At 38.2% G+C, this 19,871-nt stretch overlaps 1 protein-coding gene across 4 annotated transcripts in view; it reads right to left on the bottom strand.

Moving 5' to 3' along the window:
• TPK1 (thiamin pyrophosphokinase 1) overlaps positions 1 to 19,871 on the bottom strand; it is a 289,743-nt gene that overhangs the window by 129,350 nt on the left and 140,522 nt on the right. The window lies entirely within an intron of this gene.

Here is a 19,871-nt window from a genome sequence, read left to right as displayed (position 1 = left end):
TGCAACACACTTGTTTTTCACTTGAATGAATCACACTGGAGATACACAGTGGAAGTTATTTTGCAGTAGATTTAAAGCAAAAGCTGAGCGTTTTTAATTAAAATATATTATTACTAAGTAAAAGACAGTGATTTAATACCTTCTTGATGTAAACTTCATAAAGTACTGCTACATTTCCAGGCATTGTATGTGATCACTCTTTCTATTCCCTGAATACTTGAACTCTTACCAACTCTTGTGCATGTAATACAAATGAAATTCAAATCAGCACTTTTCCATCAGATATTTTTTTGAATGTCTAACCCTAAAATTGGTATCTGAATGCAGTCTAGCAGAACATAAAATACATTGTTTTAAATGGATTCACTGGAAAAAAACTGAAACCACTGTGATCACTACATTCAAATTACAATTAAGCAAATAAAGATTTGGCTAGATTGTTAGAATGAAAGGAGAAGAGAACAACCACATATTTAGGTAAGACTATAGCATTAAGAAAAAGCTTTGCTTTCAGTATGTTGTGCAAAAGGCCATAACACATCTTCTCTGACAGTAGGGTATTTTCCTTTATTCTCAGCAAGCTCAGCCAAAATTTAGCTAATATTAAACTTCTGGCAGTTCTGTAGTACCAGGCATTTTAATTAACAACTTATTTGTTCCTAATAATTTGGCTGAGAGTGAACAGAGCTCATTTTTAAAGAAGCCAAGATCATGATGTGCAAGAAGAAATAGAATTCGTCATTCAAGAAGAAATAGTAGGTCACTGTAAATAACATCTGCACACTTACTGTAAATCATTTTGGTGACAGAAGGTACTGCCATGCAGTCTGATTAACATTACCAATGAAGCACAGCCAATTTTGATATGTTTGTATGACAGATTGCTGTTATTAGTCAACATTAGGATGTTTGATGTAGTTGCATAGAGCTCTCAGCTCCCAAACTTCTTGTTTTGTTCTCTCAAAAAAATCATAGTTGTGAAAAAATTAAATTGCCACAAGAAACAGAGATGAGGGTTTTATTTCACTTGCATCATGTAAAGTTCAACTTCAAGCCACATTTTTGTAACTAATCTTGCAAATCAAATTCTTGTGCCGTACTCTGAGTGCCTGCCATCATCACTGGGGACTGCAATCAGAACTCAACCAACATCTATGCTTTGCATGATGCAACACTGAACTGAGCCCTTCTCCCGCTGAGCTGCAACAACTAAGAGCAAGATCTCCCTTTCCTTCAGGAATAGATGTCATTTTCTCCAAGTTTCTTAGCTAACAAAGTAGAGTTTCTTTCTGTACAGCCCATTGCAAGGAGGGCACAGTAATTCTGGTCCCATTCTGTTACTGGTCTTATGCCAACCCTGATGTAAGGAGCAGCTTCTGGACTGGGAGAGAGGAGGCATCCATGTTCCTTGAAAGACCCACTTAGACTTGAGGGCCCAAGAGATATGTTTCAAGGAACTCAGCTGGTTCTTTCTGAAGACATGGAAGATTACAAACAGTGTGCATAAATAAAGAATTTGGGAGTCAGTAAGCAGGTAATACCTACAAGCAGTGGAATTCTTTGCTGTGCAGATGTTCCTAGGGCTGGCAAAGCAGGGGACAAAACCAATAAAGTCCAATGGCAGTATGAGTCCTGAACACTACAGCTGGATTTGCTACCAAGATTTGCAACATTCCAAATTCATCTTCCACTTTATTTTTCATGGTATTTCATCTGCTTTGAATAAATAATGAACTTTGCCCCAGATACTTATTTTTGCATACCACATTCCTCTCAATAGGAGTCCAACAAGTGCTCCCAATGACTGTACAGCCCACCTGTGAGAAGGCTGATATACTGCCTGCTTCTCTTACACAAATTCCTTTTCTTCCAAAGCCATGTACTTAATAGTTATTTAATATTGAACCCCCTATCAGCTGTGAACCTAACAGCTATTTAATACTGAGTCCCCTATCACCCTGGAAATCTCTAGTGATTCAGACAGAAGCAAATTATCTGAATGGATATTCCTGCCACACCACCCAACTCTTGTTTTTTGCTCTTCTCTTCCAAATATTCAGTTGATATTCAATCCAATGTGATTCAATCCAAATTGATTCCCTATGTTTTAACTCGCTAACCACTTTCCTAGGTTTCTAGCTCAGAAGAGGAGAAAAGACAGCATAAACCACAACTTTTTAGGAAAGTAGCAATCTGTCTAATTCTCCCTTGAATGATAACCTTTCTCTATTCACTAGTGGCCCATTTGTGTCCTTCCTAATTTAGTTTCTCTGCCTAAACCTTTTGGTCAAGGGCTGCTGCAGACAGGATCCACCGTGTGTCGATACCTCAGCCCTCCAGACAGGCTGAGGCAAAGGCCAGCCCCTTTGTCGACAGCCACATTCCAAAGCAAAACTAAAACCACCATTGCAATGAAATCCATACTCTGCCCTGGCTTCCAGCTGAAAGATGTCTTTCCAGCCACCTCTCTGAGTTTCCCATGTAGGCACCTCTTGGCCTGACAAGCAATTGGATAATCTGGGTTCCCAGTGCCAACTTTCTCTGTCACTAACAGCAGGAGAGTCACCCATCCTCACCATTAGCTCTGAAACAAGACCATGCTTTGAACACTCAGAAGATGCCTCCAACCTCGACTTAAATTAAAAGGAGATAACTGGATGGAGCAGACTGAGCCAGATGCTGATTAGTCCAGCACTGAACCTGTGCATCCCAGTGCAAGGAGGGGGAAAGGGAAGAACACATATAGACACATACACTCTACCTAACCAGAGTTACTTGGTTTGTCCAGTGACTGTGAAAGAATATCAATGTGTGAACTGAATCTTGAGAAGCACTCAATGAGGCAAACAAGTGGCAACAGCACAGGGAAGGCAGAGTGCTTGACCAGTCTTTGTAAACCTCTTCACAAACTGTCTTGTGTAGGAGGGAAGCCACGATCTTCACCTGTATGACTGAGGGGAGTACAGCCCCCTGGAAAAACAGAGTGGGGAATTCTGGTTTTAACTCTAGGGACTTAAAAGTGGAGAGAGGGAATTTAGAGTGGGGAATGCTGGGTGGAGGCAGGGAACAAAACCAAAACATATGGGGATCGTAGGTATTGTGACACCACAAATGATGACAAAAACATCATACATTTGACTCCTAAAGTGCAGGATGCACAACGAAATCAATAAAGCAAAATGGATGAGGGAAACAAAGTATTCAGAAGCACATGGACATGGATCAATGAGCTAATAAATTTGCCTTAGAATGTTGGACAAAGGTTTTTTGCAAGGCATCTCTGACAGACTGAAATGCTAGTGAGAATTTGCACTTTCCCATTTCCTTTAACTGTGCTTTATCCCTAAACTAATATCATCCCTTCCTCCCGTACAGATTTTTCTTGAGCCATCCTTCTTCTGCACAGAGATGCAAAAAAGCACTGACAAGATTAAATCAAGCACCTGCTTTTAAGTAAGCTATTAGTAACACTCTAGGGAGGCAGGGTGTGGGGAGAATAAACACTGTCTGTTTGTAGCACAACAGTAGCTTTCCTTGCTCAGTAGTACACTTACAGAGATGGCTTTTCTGGCTGAAAAATTAATCACAGCAGATTTTATTACTTCCCATACTACAGAGTGATAAAGAAGACTAGTGGAATAATTACATTATGCTATAATTACATATAGTAACCAATTGTCAAGGGCATGGTGATGCTCTGGAAGTACTTTGAATTCTAAACACTCTGTGTATTTCTCAGGCAGCTGTTAAGGGCTTTCCTTTATTGATAATTCCAAGCCTACAACTTCTCAGCATACAACAAGAGAAACCCAAGTGCACAAGCAGTGATCTCTCTGTGACAGCTTTGTGGAGAGTTGTTCCAGACACCTTTGCAAAATTCTCAGGGTCAAGACTACCCCAGGTCATGCTACAGAGCCATTCAGGTCAATCAGGATAAAGACATCACCTCAAAGTTGGAAAGGAAGCCTGAGCTGGCAGCAGAGGCTGGGAAGAAGAGGAGACAGGAGAAAAGACAAGGCATGGTAGAGTCTTTAAGGAAATTTAGCTGGAAGCACTGCAACCTGCAGTTCAACCAGAAACCAATGCATCAGGCAGACTTGGAAATGTAATATTTGATGGGATAGAAATAAAAAGAAAAAAAAAGTAAAAATCAGTATTCCTTTCATTGTCTCTCTTATTCTCCTTATGACTCTATCCTGTCTTAGTTAAGAAAATACAATTCCCTCTTTTTGCACTGTATTTCTACAGTGGAAAAAGGTTAACATAAGATTATAAATTGCATTAAAATGTCAGTCACAACCACAGGCTTGTAACCCACTCCATAACCACAAACTGGACATCTGATGTGGAAGCTGTTTCATATAGAAGGACACAAGAGAGCAGATAAAAATCTGCATCTGTTTACACCAAAGATGCATCTCCACTTGATTTTGAGTACAGTCCTCTCAGGATGCTTATCCAGACTAATCAGATTAATGTATCTGTGGACTGTCCTGTATGATGGATTGTCTGAATTTCTTACCTAACATTTGCATGAAATGTGTTAACTGGTTTGTCTGGAGGTTAAACAGGAAATCTGATCTGAATTTTTTTTTCACTTTTTGTAGTTCAAAGGAACTCTTTGAAGTTCCTCTGAAAAACACACATTCACCATAGTTGTTGCTCACCTGGATTAGTACATATAGCTAAGTGAAAAGCAAATTTCAGTTCTGCAAGTATGAAGATTCTTATTTTTCCTTGAAAAATCCAGTGCTATGCCTTGCAATGCACATATCAGCAGTTAGGAAAAGGCAGGACAAATAATTAAAACAAAAAAAATAATGTACAGTTTAAAATTGCCAGTTTATTGAATATATAGAAATCAATGCCTGAGATCCGAACCTGTGAATCAGATACATGTTGATGCAAAAAATTAGGATTTATTGATTTTTCTCTGTTATTTTTAGCTTTTGCTGTATTCTTTGAAATCACCAAATGAATCATAAAACGTTTGGAAGGGACCTTAACGACCAGCTAGTTCACCCCTCTGCCACAGGCAGGGATACCTTCCACTACACCAGGCTGCTCAAACTCTCATCCAACCTGGCATTAAACACTTTCAGGGATGGGGCATCCACAACTTCTTTGGACAATCTGTTCTGGTGCTTCACTACCTTTCCAGAAAACAATTTCTTCCTAATATCTAATCTAAACCTGCCCTCTTTAAAGCCATTACATTTTGTCCTATCAATTCATGCTTTTGTGAAACTCTCCCTGTGGAGAGGAACTTTTTTTATTTTGGACTCTCCAGAGGCCTATCTGATTTGGAGGAAAAAATACTGGAACAATATTGGTGGCAACAATCAACTCAATATGGCAATACTGAAGAAGGAATGTTTGCATCAAAATTCAAATTAGGCCCATTCTCATCCCATATTTCTAAACAAGATTTAGTCTATCAATTGTCAAATTTACCAATAAAGTCATGAAAATGAAATACAAACTCTCTCAACAACAGCTGCAAATCACATCAGGTCACATTAAATTGGCTATTAAAAACATGCAGAAGAAAAATAACCCAATGATTGTAAAATCCAGTTTTGCCTCTAGACTCTTTATTATTACAGATTAAACAGGTTTAAAAAGGAAGCAAACAAATCACCTGCACTGTTTACATTTAATGATTAGAGTTACAACTAGAAAACCATATGCCTGGATTCCTTCTTCAGAACCAAGCCAGTTTCATAAAGTTAACAGAAGCATCTAAACTGATCATCCAAAAAGGAAAACAAAATATTATCTACTAAAAGAAAAGCTTTTTCTCAGGAGGTACTCATGATGACCTCAACTCAGAAAACATTTTTGTTGTTATTCTTAAATGACATGTTTACCTTCCCAGACAAATATGCTTCTAGCCAGATTATTAATTGTATGAATCTTTTTATTCTTTTAGAAAATGGTGAACAATTCCTCTCTGTTTTTGGAGATCTCTTTTTTAATCAAGCTGCTTTCAGATGGAAATTGGAATCAAAATAAAATGCACACAAACACTACTTTGCATTTTTAAAAGCAGTTAAAGATTTTAGTTAAAATCTAGAACAGGTAGAATTCCTGTCTCATCAAATTTAATCCAGTGCCATCACAGGAAGCCTGTCATGATACACTTCTTGCAAACTTACTAGCATCCATTTAAACCACTTTTGCCCCAACTGCAATCTATGGACATTTATAATTAGCAGCTTGATTTTATTTGAATGGATCTTAAATGAAGACTTTTAAAAAATATTCTCCCTCATGTTTAGCCCTTCATATATTTATTTTACCTTTATTTCATTAGTTTAAACAATCCAAGCTCTTCTAGCCTTTTCCCACCAAACAGGCTGTTGAGACCCCTGCTCATTTCAGCAGGCCTTTTTTGAGCCTGTTCCAGACTCATGCTCATGTGTTTTGGAGACAGGTTTTCAGAGACGCATGCGGCATTCCAGGGATGTCATAAAACCTACAGTGGCCTTGAGAGAGATCCTGGTGCTGCCTGTGAAGCCTTCCCTCATCAGGGGATCCCCTCTGCTCCTGCTACTGTCATTCCATGAAATGACACATCTCCAGCATCACTAAGCCTGAATCTTCTCCTGCACTTGTGATTGAGAGCACGAGCTCTGTGTCAATGTGGATGTTGAGTCTCCTGACCCAGCTTTTATGCTCAAAGTAGAGTGGTAACAGGAGGTCAAGCAGGATTATTGTCCAGTGTATAGCTGCCACCTTCTGATAACAACAGCGATTTTCACTTCCATGTGCTTCTTTTCAATAGCCAGTGTGCTTTTCCCCAGCTACTACTCTTGTCCTCTTTCCCAAAACTTTAGGCAGGTTTTGCTTTGCCATGGAGTGTTACCTTCAATAACCATGCTGTCCTCATGGGTCAGTTTGACTTCTTTATCTTTCTGCATTTTCTAGGTAACTTAAGTACCCATTGTGGAGCTGACAGAAGAGAGCTGTAATTCACCTGTGTTTTTTCTCATTGTCCCTCATTCTCTTCCATGCTTCACACTCACTCTTAGTTTCCTCTGAGTTCATTTGGTTATATTTGTACTCTTGTTTTTCATTTTGTTTACTGACCAGTTCCAGGCAGAAGTTTTTAAGACAAAAAGGGTGAAAATTTGCCTTCTTTTTATTTAGTGCATAACCTTCTATATGGGTTTATGCTCTCAATTTTGCAAGGCATTTCCCTTTTGAAATATGATTACAGAAGGTTTAAAAATAATCCCCCAAAACAGAACTCATAGTATTACTGTTCATCTCCACAGTTCACAAGTCAACTTCTCATCATTATATTCAAAAATTACTTTGGCTCCCAAATGTACTAGAAATGTTTTACTGCCCACCAAAACAACTCTGAAAATACCACATAATCTGGTTTCTTCAGAGACTGCATGCTGAAATATTATCTATATGCTGAATGAAATACCATCCACCAATCAGGTACACCTGGGTTTTACCATTTAAATAGCATTTTTCCCTAATGCCTAAAGACATGAGTACAAATCAGATGACCTCATTTTTAGTTCATCGTAAACATACAATAAAATTTCACATTAACCATTTTTTCTTTTTAATAACATAATATTTCTATTCATTCAATTTCTGCTACTTCACCGTATTTCCAGTAAAGATGTAAAAATCTATCTGCATACCAATAATAATTGGCTTAGTACTTCTATTTTGCTGCCAAGTTTCTTGTACAATAGTCAACAAAGCACTTCAGTTATTCCTTGCTGACTGCATCCAATTTTCTGGCTGGGTTACATATGTTGACCAACTACTACCCCAATCAACACATTATTGTGCCTCCCTTCTGTTCCATACTTGAGCCCCAAACTTGTGTCTTTACCCTTTATTAAATAAAGTGATTTTATATACTACAGAGAGACAAATAAGCTTATGAAACCACATTTTGTATTTAAAAATAAGCTGATTTAACGGCTGAACTCAGTACCTAATGTCAATCACTTCTCAGCATCAAGCTCTTCTAGACTTCATCATCATCTCATACCTCATTTTTATTCATACACTGAAAGAGAAAAGAAACTTTTTTTCAAATGTAAGCATTGAACTGAAGTAAAATGGCTGTAACAAAAATAATAAAAAATCTCTAACTCTACTCTCTACTCTCTACTCTCTCTACTTTCTAATCTCTAACCCTATCAAAAACTTCTTTAGCTTACTCTAGATTCAAATGCCTCCTGAAATGCCAGCTAGTAAGATGACCAGTTCTGTCTGTTCCCTTAACTTTCGGCAGTTCATTTCTAAAGAGCTTCTTTATTTACTTTGTATGATTTTAAACAGAGAAATTTATTAAGAAAGCACCACATTATTCACTTCAATTAGGTTGTCTTTTCAAGAGCAATGTATGAATTTAGTGAAATATAAAACCTGTAGTTTTATCTTCCAGATCAGGCTTGTTTTAAATTTCTGACAGTATTTTAAAATGTAATTGCTAAACATTTATTAACTGCTGAAAAGTAGGTAGAGGATACTGTGTGTTTCTAAATTGGATACCTACACAAGTGTCAGACAAGCAGACTTCAAAAATTGTCTTATCTGTCAACACAGCAACTGGAAGAGATCTCCTGTCTCATCACACTTGATGCCTGCAGTCCTGATTAACGACATCCTAAACACCCTTCCACTGAATCATCAAAGACCAAAGTAGGGCCTACACTCAGGCACATAATTGGGGGTTGAAATGTCAGGGATTTCAATACAATTTTCAAGGATGGTAGCCATTTAGAAAGCATGTCTGTGTACTGTTTCACTCATTGTTACACAAATGCATTCTATGAATGAATTTTTTAAGGTGCAATTTCAAAGTCTGCCTCTCACGTCGTATTTGAATTCAGATTTTTGGTCTAACTATAATGCTCTCACTTTGTTCATTTTCTCTTACTTTGTCTGTTGCTCAGACAAAACTCTCAGGAAGAAACACTCACGGGCCATTATTTTAAAATAGTGAATGACTGGAAAAAGTGAGGAAAAAAAAAAGATAGTAGAGTGGGATGTCTATCATGCCTATGCGTGACTATCACCACTATCTGTGATGACTAATAGGTAACAGGACTGGAAGGCATTGGATCTTACAGTACCTTTTGTGTAACTTCTTTAAAAGCGAATTTAACTAAAAGAGAGGCTGTCTAAACACCAGTAATGTGATTTGGGGACAGCTCATGTTTACAATTTTTTCCAGAACTTATCAAACCATGTCAGATTTACCTTCACCCTTCAAAGCATCTTGAGTTTGCCACTAAAAGTACATCAAATAAGTGATAAATAGTTCTCCCTAAGAGACCTGAAACTTCTCATACCATTGCATTCCCAAACCTAACCACTCCACCACACTTTCCTCCTGCCACAGGGAATTCTGAGCTATCCCAAAGCATCTATAAGCTGTCAACCCAGACTTACAATTTTGACTATATAGAACAAATTCAGAAAGAACTTGTCAAAAATTGTCAAATGCAATTATTATCTCTTTCTCCTATCACTTTCAATCTCTACATATTAATCCACTCAAACTTCAGGTCTGCAAGGCATTCAGACATTGACACATCAAAACATTCCACAGGGCTATCCTGTATTCTCTGCAGGAGGGCGCATCCACTGGAGAATCACGGACTTTCACTCTTAGTGGCATGTAATCTATTTTCCTGTACAAAGTCCTGAAAGCCTCACCATTTGTCATAAATCTGTCTTAAATAATTAGTCTTAAATCAGCTGAAAATTTTGCACAAGTATCAATTATCTCCTTTTGTTAATTCTAAGAGATTAACTGAGAGCCGACCATGGCTTTTGGCTTCTCTCTGCATATGGTGGGCTTTGGGAGGACCCATCCTGAAAATCCTGTCATAATCACAGAACTGCCATCAACTTGGACTGGAACAGAACTTCACACCAGGACACTGCTGCATGGCATTACACTTTATTTGGAATCCTGGTGCCAAGGACTACAACCAGTCAATTGGAACAAACCAGTTATCTTTTATGAAAAAGTGTTTGAAAAGACTTTCCAGGGAAGCAAGAAAGTTGTTTTGCATCTAAGGCACTGAAAGTCTGAAGGCTCACAGCTAGAAGGGTGCTCTTCTATAGAAGGAGAGCAAAGCAGAAAGAAACTGAATTTGGTCACAAGCAGCTATTTGGATTTCAGGGCATATGCAAATCCACAGAAATGGTAAAATTGGAGGGAAGGGATGTCTCTTTTGGCTGGACTGTTTCTAACTGTTCCTGGATTGTGGGAATGGCTCCTTGGCAGTCACTGTGTGCAGCCCAGAGCTGAAAACCACAGCCAGGGCAGTACACTGAGGGTGGCACAAGGACTGAAGCATACAGAAACTCAATAAATAAAGGAAAGCTTATGCTTGAATCCATAACTGCCTGGGCTTGTCCAAACATTCAACAAATTACAAAAAATGTTTGAAAATTTCTCCCCACCCCTGTCCAAGATCAAGACAAACATATTTCATATGGAATACTGTTGTTGAGAAAAATATAACTTGCAACACCCTGTCCCTCAGACCACACTACGCTTGCTAAAGCCAGGTGGGATCAGAGATGTTTTGGAATTGCAATGGAGCTTCCAAGATGGAGAAATACTTAAACGAGTGTCAGACCTCCTTGACCCTCTCTTTTGTTTAATCTTATAAGTGAGAGAATAAAATGGAAGTTGAACTGTGGCATTCACAATTTCCTCCTCCCACATGGCCCACTTCTAGCCTGGGATGAGTTCTTGATATCTTGAGCATAACGTTAATGGGGAAAAGATTTTTTGAATCATTCTAGAGACCTTCCCACATTCAGCTGTGAAAGCAACAGTTGATGCCAGATCAGAAATGCACTTTTGCAGGTATGGTAGGTATTCATGAGTACATTTATTTGCTAAAAAAACCTGCAAAAAATATAGGAAACACAACATGCTCTGATGCTTGAGTATACTCCACTAGTACACTGGTTAATATTTCCGTTAGGAAATGTATCTTACAGTCCCAAGAACTGTTAACTGGTTAACTGAGTTCTGGTAATGCTAACTAGCAACTTATGGTGAATCGTCCATTCCTTACTCAAAGGGTAATTATCAATTAACTACTAAGTAAATGCTCCCTGAATTAGTTGTTTCAATTGGGTTAACAATTGTTTGGAAACATTATACAATACAGCAGGAGCTGCTGGAGAATTTGGACAAAATAGTGTTTTAACACCTGTAAATTTACTGTAAATACATTCAAACTTCCATTGTCGTTTGTTATGTTTTTATCTCCCTATATGATTTTTTAATTCTTCACCAGATAAATCTCCCATCAAAGCTTAGTCAAGGATGGAACAAAGATATTTAAACTCCTATTTAATGAAAAAAAAATTATTAAAAAAGGCAACAAACAAACAAACCAACAACAAAAAAATCCCAAAACCATGTAAAACAAACAAACAAACAAAAAAAAAACCACCAAAATCAACCACACTGCACTCCTTGGTAATAAACTGAAAATCGTACTTTTAGATTAGAAAAATATGGTGTCTATGCATGTGCTTATTTTATCCCAGTCACTTATTCACAACCATAAAAAAGTGACAGCAGATTTAATTTGCTGATGTGCCTGGCAATTTTTTCTATTTCTATCCAGCTCTCTTCCTGCTCTCTGCCTCCTATCTTTATTTTTCTCTTTTAAAATGCTTACCTTCTCCTAATTTTTTAAAGAGTTTCTGCTTTTTTTTTCACAGTTTCCATTCCTCATTTTCTTCTCTCTAACATTTTTCTATCTTAACTCATTTCATCACATAGGGGACTGTTTCCATTTCTAATTATAACTCCAGATCTATTTCACTTATAGAAATTTTATTATTTTTTAATCAAAGACCCTCATAGCTTCTTCAACTGAAGGGAATTTAACAGCACACCAGAACACAAACTAACTCAGTCTTAAAACTGACCAGATTTCAGCTGTTCTTCCTGCACATCAGCTTATCAAAGCTTCATCTGAGACCTCTTTGCTGGACTCTACTGGCGCTCAAGGAAAACAGCAGAATTGAAACAGGAAAACAGAGCTTCAAATGACTGCTGATGACAGGGAAAACAGCAAGGGTTCAAAAGTATATTACAGATAGAAAAATAAAAGGAGAAGGTTTCAAGAAAGGTAAGTACGAGCAATACTCCAATTTGCAGAAATTTCTCTGCCTGGCTGTAATTAAAGCTGCCAGAAGTGGAGTTCTTTCATTGCCCTCAACTCCCTGTAATAGTATTTCTCTGCCACTAACATCTTCTTTCAAAAACTGCTTCTTAATTAAGTTTCCTCCTGGTATATGTGAATGTAACTTTTACCATCTTGCAGTATTTCTGAGTGCAGCTATAAAAACAAACCTTGTATTTTGCATGCTATTGACCTACTCAAAATTCAATCAGTAAAAATAACTGTCTGTGCTCCAGAAGCTGCACTTGAATTTTTCTGTTGGACTCTACCTCTGTCTTGGTTTATAAATAACCTTACACTTCCATGACTTGGTGAACTAACACTGGCAAGTTCATATTTGGCAGATGAAGCTCATTTGTAGTTTCACTGTAAAGCTACAAAAGCATTTAACTTCTCTAATTTGGACAACACACATAATTTTCTCTCTTTTTCATTCTGTGATTGGTAGAGCACTCAGTGTGAACACAAATAGAACAAATCCAACCTTATTGCCTCTGGACTAACATTCTTGGGGTTTTGTAACTGTACTTCTGTAAGTGAAGTTTAAGTATCACAAGGGCAACTTTATGATAGGCTAAGCATGCAATTCCTGGATCATGCATCCCAATTTATTGTGCCTTTTTAAGTTCATAGTTGTGTCAAAGATGAAGAACCAAAGATTATGGTGACCTTGAGGAATCTGCCTCTGGAGTCTGGAGGTGAGGGAGAATGATCCTGAGTAGTCCACACACTCCTTTTAAAGCAAGGGAATGCACTCCCAACACACTTGCTATAGGTCCCTGAAAGCATGTCAGAAACATTCCTCCTCCTCCTCCTCCTCCTCTGCTCCAGTCCACCCAAAAAACTACTTCGAAATCAGCAACAGATTCCATCTTTTCACTCTGCTTCTGAAGTGAGAGCTGACTGCTCATTGACAAGATTCACAATAAAATCATTTGCACAGGCTGACAAGCTGCCTCTTAAAATACTCAAAAGTTGTAACATCAGCATTTTGGGGATCTCTTTTCTTGGTTAATGATCAAGTTTGTGTACCTGCTTCTAGCCAGACTTGTGCTTTGCTGGGCTCATGAGTTGCCACAAAATGGCATCAAGCTCATAAATCCCACAGGACATTTGGGCTGAACTTGAGCTTGCAGCAACATTTGATGAGCCATGAAGTTGTTGGTTCTGCACCTTTGTTGGAATCTGTTCTAATTTGGAGTCCATAGGCAAGGGCACTGAGCCCCATGCTCCAGGAACAATTTCCTCTTAAATTCTCTAAAAATTAAAAGATGGATGGATATATCCCATTTACATCTAAAATGACCTATAATCTGAGTTTTCAGCCTCTAGTACCTTATCAAAGTTGTCTCTGTGTGAAGAGGCTTAATCACAAAATAACTGTTCAATTTCCTTCTCCAGATTAAGCTGTCATTGTTCAAAATACCTATTTTTGTTCCTTGCACTGGGAATGAAGTTAATTCAATGAATTCCTACTTTTTTAAACTTTTCTGTTATTTTCCCCATCACAGGCTGACAGATCAGAGTAATGACTTCTTTCAGAGATTAACATTAGATTAAATTTTTTAAAAGTCTTGGAAGTAACTCAAGTGTCTAATGCAATATAGATTCTACCCTTTCCCTTCCTCGGGCCATAACCAATGGAAGGGAGAAATAAATCTCATACTGCAACATAATATTAAACTGGAATTGGATGCAAGACTAAAATACCACCAACATAATTTTTGTTATATGGTGCACTGTTTTCTTGCATATTCTACAGTCAAACAGTTGAGCTTCAGCTTAAAGCACTTGTTAGAAGAAAGCAAGCAACTCATAAGCTGAAAATTGTCATTTCAAACCTAAGCAAAAGAAAGACAAACCACCTTTAATAAAAATTTGATCTCTTAATTTCTTTATGCTGTAATGTCTCCAAAAGCTAAATTACAAGCAGCAAAAAACTGCAAAGGAAAATAGAGTAATACCTTTTATAAGGAATGAGAATTTGGCCAAATTCAATTCTCAAACCTCCTGTATAAATGAGGGACTGACTCAGGCTCTAATAAACATACATAGTAGCTCTCAATGACCTCAAAACTCTCAGAATTTCAATGATATTACATTGCTCTTACAACAGAAGTAGGATGTAGCTGTTTCTTCAGGTTCAAATGGAGTGACGTGTAACTCAGATATAAAGAACCAACATTACGCAGAAAAATGCAGGACTGTGTACCTGAATTTGACTTGTGCTTTCCTTGTCCCCTCCTCTCAAATCTCATCTGCATTTAAGCAGACACTGTTTTCTGTAAGCTGCTACCTTTGTGAAAGCATGAAGAGCGATCTAGAACTGGACAGAGATTTTTTGGGGATTGTTTTTCGAAGGCACGTAAAGAACAGCACAGTGCAAGCCCACAGTCCAAAATCCTCTGCTTTAGAGAAAATTCCTTTCAACAGGACTTTTCAGACATTTTACATATATTAACTCAGCAGGACATAAAACATCTGTGCAGGCTGTACATAATTTTAGGCTGTAATTTGATTGTCTGGCATATGCCACATTCCACTGGCATAGTTGTGCACACACCCCTACATACCTGTGGGAATGCTAGTAACTAGGCAGTCATTCCAATATATCAGAATGGTAGTGAAAAGGTGGTCAGTGTATGTTTACCCACTCTTAATCATAATACAAGAATTCAGGAGACTCAAATACAACTATCAAAAAGTAAAGCTCAAAGCCAAAAACATCCAAAACCCAGATTTTTCTTCACTATAAACATTTAAACAAGAGAACACATTGCTTAACTTTGGGGAAAATTAAACCAAACTGTGAAGCTATTAAACACAAAGATACACCTCTGACTTAGGAAATTTTTAGGCCATACATTAGAGGGTGATGAAAAACTGTATCAAAGAAGCCWGCTGTGCATACTTTTGCTTTCAAAAGTATTCTGTGCTGGCCCAGCTGAATGAACCTTTGATCTGACCTAGTGTGACTGTCTATCATGTTCACCTTTACAAAACTGCCACCAAGTACAGAATGTCTTACAAATTTATGACATATCTGGAACATTTTGATGCTATTACTTTCATTTAGCATKAATAAGAAATCCACATAACCAGATGCACCTAGACAAGTCACTTGGAAACACAATCTTGACAAGGCCTCAGACATATTATTCAAGAACAAACCATTTGTGAAAGCTCCTGTTGAATAATTACATGACTAAGGCACAGCTTCTTTAGTCTAAAATCCTAAATTGCATACATGTTCATATACAAATTGAACTATTAATAACAGGACCATCCCGGCCTTATAAATAATTTTGACTTGATGAACCTCTGTCTATATTAAGACATTGAACTTTTTTTCAATAAATGTACATCAGTAGGAAAAAAAAAAACCCTACAACTTGGATCAAAATCCAGGTGGCACTAGGCACCCTCAGCACATCAGAAGATGAACTGAGGTAGTCATAGCACTTTTTGTACTTGTCAAAGTTGTCTTCAGCAGGACATATTAAACAAGGGGTTGCTTGAAAACTTAAGTAGTGAATGTCAAGCAAAAGTAGCCAATCGAACAGCAAGACTGAATTGTTCCAGATCCACCTGCACAATTTTTACAGTTCCTTCTGAAACCTTAAAATATTTCACAAAGGAGTCAGGCCCTAAAACGAACCATGTTTTTGTTTCTTAGACCACTGTTTCAGTCTAACAAGAATTTTGTAAATGAGTCAAGCATTTTAATATCTGAAGTTCCATCCTGTATTAAAAATTAGTATTAGAAAAAAAAAATAGTCACAGAAAAACTCTATGATTTTMTATGTTTTAAATTATAGTATCATAACTGAGGGAGATCAATTAACATTGTGATTTCATAAAATTATTAAAATTTTGGCCTTGGAAAGCAAAGAATCATGGCCTAAAACATGCAGTTTATCAAGAAAGTGTAGAAGTAAAAGAGACATAAAAGCACTACATCAGTGTTACAAGTACATTTTGTGGATCTAATTATAGGTGCATCATCACAGAACAAAGATACAATACCTACACCCCACTAATTAAACATTTTTACAGCCCTGATAACCATTAAACCTGGAAATGAAAATAGGAAGGAAAAAGTGCTACAGCTGCAGAACTGCCTGCAAAAATAAGCGGCTCTATGGGACTCAAAAAGAAAAGAGAATAGGAAAAGAAGTGGATTTGCAAATAAGTTCACAGCATTGAATTACAGAGCTGAAGTAGAGCCTACTAAGTCTACAGCAGCCTTTCAAGGCAGATGAAGTTTGCTTAGAGGAAAAACCAAACTGAATTTTTAATAAATAGCATAGTCTGGATTTCAAAGGGCACTGGATTCAACCTTCTGCTTCTAGGCCTAAGTACAGATTTGGTGTAATTTTAGATAATGTCTTTGGACTTAAGACTTCAGAAACAGAACCTTATTTGAGGCAGAACAATACAAATGGCTGCTTTAACTTCAAAGCAATATTTCAAAGGTTTCAATAATAGAAACATTCAGCTAAAGCAAGAAAAAGATGAAACTGAAATGATAGAAATATCACTACAAATGGTCCCTGCTTTGTGCAATGTCATTTCCAATGTGCTTCAGACTGTAGAGAGAAAGAATGCCAGTGCACCTATTATGGAATCATATGAACATGCATATTTACCATGAGAGTACAAAAACTCTTCTCAATATCTATTTTAACAATGACAGAAAATACACAGAATAAAGGATACTAAATAGCTATTCTTTATCGTTCATTTATAGTGCAATATGATTTTGAAAAGAAATTTTAAACATGACATTTCATTTCCACTTGAGGTGCAGTTTTAATATTATTTAACTGTAAGAAAGGGGGGAAATAAGCTCTAATATTTTAATAATTTTTATTAGAAGATTACAAGTACAGCCTTGACAAGCCAATGAGGCAAAAGCAAGACCACAGAAAATAAAAAGTAAAGCTGAAAAGCCTCTGACACATGCTTACTTATTCTCTCCCAAAAGGAATGCCTAACTCCACACTTACACATCCTACTCAGAAGACTGTTACTCAGTTACTTTCCAAAACAGAACTTTTGCCTTTAGATGTCTTCACTATGGCTTACTACACCTAACAGAGATAAAATGGATTTGCTTCACGCTTATGAATTTCACTTAAATAAGGTTCCCCAATACAATGGTGATTGTCCTTCTAAAGGGAAAATGGAAACACTTGTCTTGTAATCCTTGCTCAAATAAAAACACCAGAGCAAATGGCTTAAAGATTTCCCATACAGAAAAAACTCTTTGCCTTCAGGAATCTGTACGTCATGTTTCCTGTAGCGACATAYATCTGTTCTTGCTTTCATCACTTAAGTGATGTTGAAAACAATTGATGAAAGAGAATACTTKAAAAAATGCAATAATAAATTCTAATGATAATGGCTTACCTTGTCTCTGYGTGTAAACTACATATGGGTAAGGAAGGATGGTATGGGAAGCACCCGTAACCCACAGCATAATGCTTCCCTAAAGTCAATGGTGCTACACTGATCTACTCACCTGAAGCTTTCTCACAGCTTGTTTTAAGCAGCCCTAATATATTTTGGGTCATGAACACATACATCATTTCCAAAAGACAGTGGCTTTGGAAATTGTCTGGACAACAGAGGGTGCTTTAATGAACAAGATACTTTACAAGAGAAGAAGCATACACCTCTCTCTGTTTAATTTTTTTTTTTCTAAATATCTCCTTAGACAATCACCCATATTTACCATTCTAATTTTCTGACTATGGAAAATTAATTAAAAAATGCAAATTTTTTTTTTCCTACCATCTACACCCAAACTTAAAATCCTAGTCTATCTGTATTCTCCTCAGTCTTCTATGAAGACTCCAGGCAAGGATTCTGTTAGTCTAGATTATGCTGTTCATTACACCTTTACAATCCTGATGAATTACTGCTTCCATCACGGCCCATCAGCCCAGCCCTTGCACAGCTGTATTAACTCTGTACAGAATGGTTCTGTGCGAAGCAGAATGGTTCACTGTGTGCTTGTAGAGAAGATGCAACCTGTGTGTCACCAGTAAGCAGCACCTGAGCTGACAGAAAGGATGTCATGGCCAAAAAAGTAATCCCTGTGGAAAAAGGGAATAGCCACTGTATTCTTCCACCTCCTACCTCTTCCATCTGCCCCCCCTATTGAATGATCCTTAACTTGCATTTATTGGTAGGACTTACCTGCCTACCAGCCTGCTGTTTATAGAAGCATTAACAGCAGAATCATAGAGTGGTTTGGACTGCAGGAGACCTTAAAGGACATCCAGCTGGTTCCAACCCCCTGTCATGGGCAGGGACACCTTCCACCTGACCAGGATGCTCAAAGCCCTATCCTGCCTGGCCTTGAACACATAAGGGCTGGGGAATCCGTAACTTCTCTGGGCAACTTGTTCCAGGGTCTCACCACCCTCAAAGTAAAGAAATTCTTCCTAATATCTAATCTAAACCTCCATCTACCAGTTTGAAGCCATTCCCCCTGGTACTGTCACTACATGCTCTTGTAAAGAGTCCATCTTTCTTGTAGGTTCCCTTCAGGTACTGAAAGGCTGCAATTAGGTCACCCCAAACAATTAGGCTGAACAATCCAAATCCTCTCAGCCTTTCCTCATAGGAGATCCCTCCACCCCACTAACCATCTTGGTGGCCCTTCTCTGGACTTGCTCCAGCAGTTGACTGTCCTTCCTGAGCTGAGGACCCCAGAGTTGGAGGCAGCACTCCAGGTGGGATCTCAGCAGAGCAGAGCAGAGCAGAGCAGAGGGGAAGAATTCTCTCCCTCACCTGGTTTTGGATGCAGCCCAGGACACGTTTGGCTTTCTGGGCTGTGAGTGCACATTGCTGGGTCATATCCAAACTCTGATCCATCAGCACCCTCAGGGCCTTCTCCCCAGGGCTGCTCTTGATCGGCTCATCCCCCAGCCTGTGCTGATACCAGGGATTGCCCATGTCCATGACAGAGTAGTGCATTTTGTAGTTTCCCCTTTTACAGAATCACACAAGAAGCTGRGTTGGAAGGRACCCACAAGGATCAGCGAGTCCAACTCCCAGCCCTGYACAGCATCAGCTCCAARAGTCACACCATRTRCCCAAGAGTATTGTCCAAACATTTCCTGAACCCATTTACTCACAGATCATTAATTTCTAGTCTGTAGTGAATAGCATTAATCCAAAGCTTTTTATTATATTTTCACTTCCCAAGCTATAATTTAAAGATTCCTGAGTATTTTTCTTGAGTGGTTTTCCTAGGGGTGAACAGCCACCACACAGTTCTCCATTCTAAAATATGGGGTAGAATTTGGAAATAAAATGCCACAGTGCTCATAGAGAAACTAAAACCCAGCTCTGCACACTCCTCCAGCCCTCCCCTCACAGTCTGAACCCTTTTGTTCTAACTATTCTTGCAAGTGCAGCCTGCTGCAAAGGTAAGCTGTCCTACCAAGGCTGACTCTGAATTTGCAGACACTGCTGTCCAGGATGCCAGGGCAAAGAACCGTGCTCATCACAAAAGCCCAAACAGGCAGGCAGGTGAAGTGTTAAATAGCAAACAGTCAGGTAAAGGCAGAACTTAGAGCCCTAAGATGTAAGAAAAGTGAGTTTACATTTCTGMTGCTCACTGGAAATAAATTAACACAGGCAGGAATT

This window comes from Malurus melanocephalus, unplaced genomic scaffold (assembly GCF_030028575.1).
Source record: "Malurus melanocephalus ecotype Western Australia unplaced genomic scaffold, MMel_1.1 scaffold_51, whole genome shotgun sequence".
Lineage (NCBI taxonomy): Eukaryota > Metazoa > Chordata > Aves > Passeriformes > Maluridae > Malurus > Malurus melanocephalus.
Note: the sequence above shows the minus strand (reverse complement) of the source record. Positions and strands in the feature narration are given on the sequence as shown.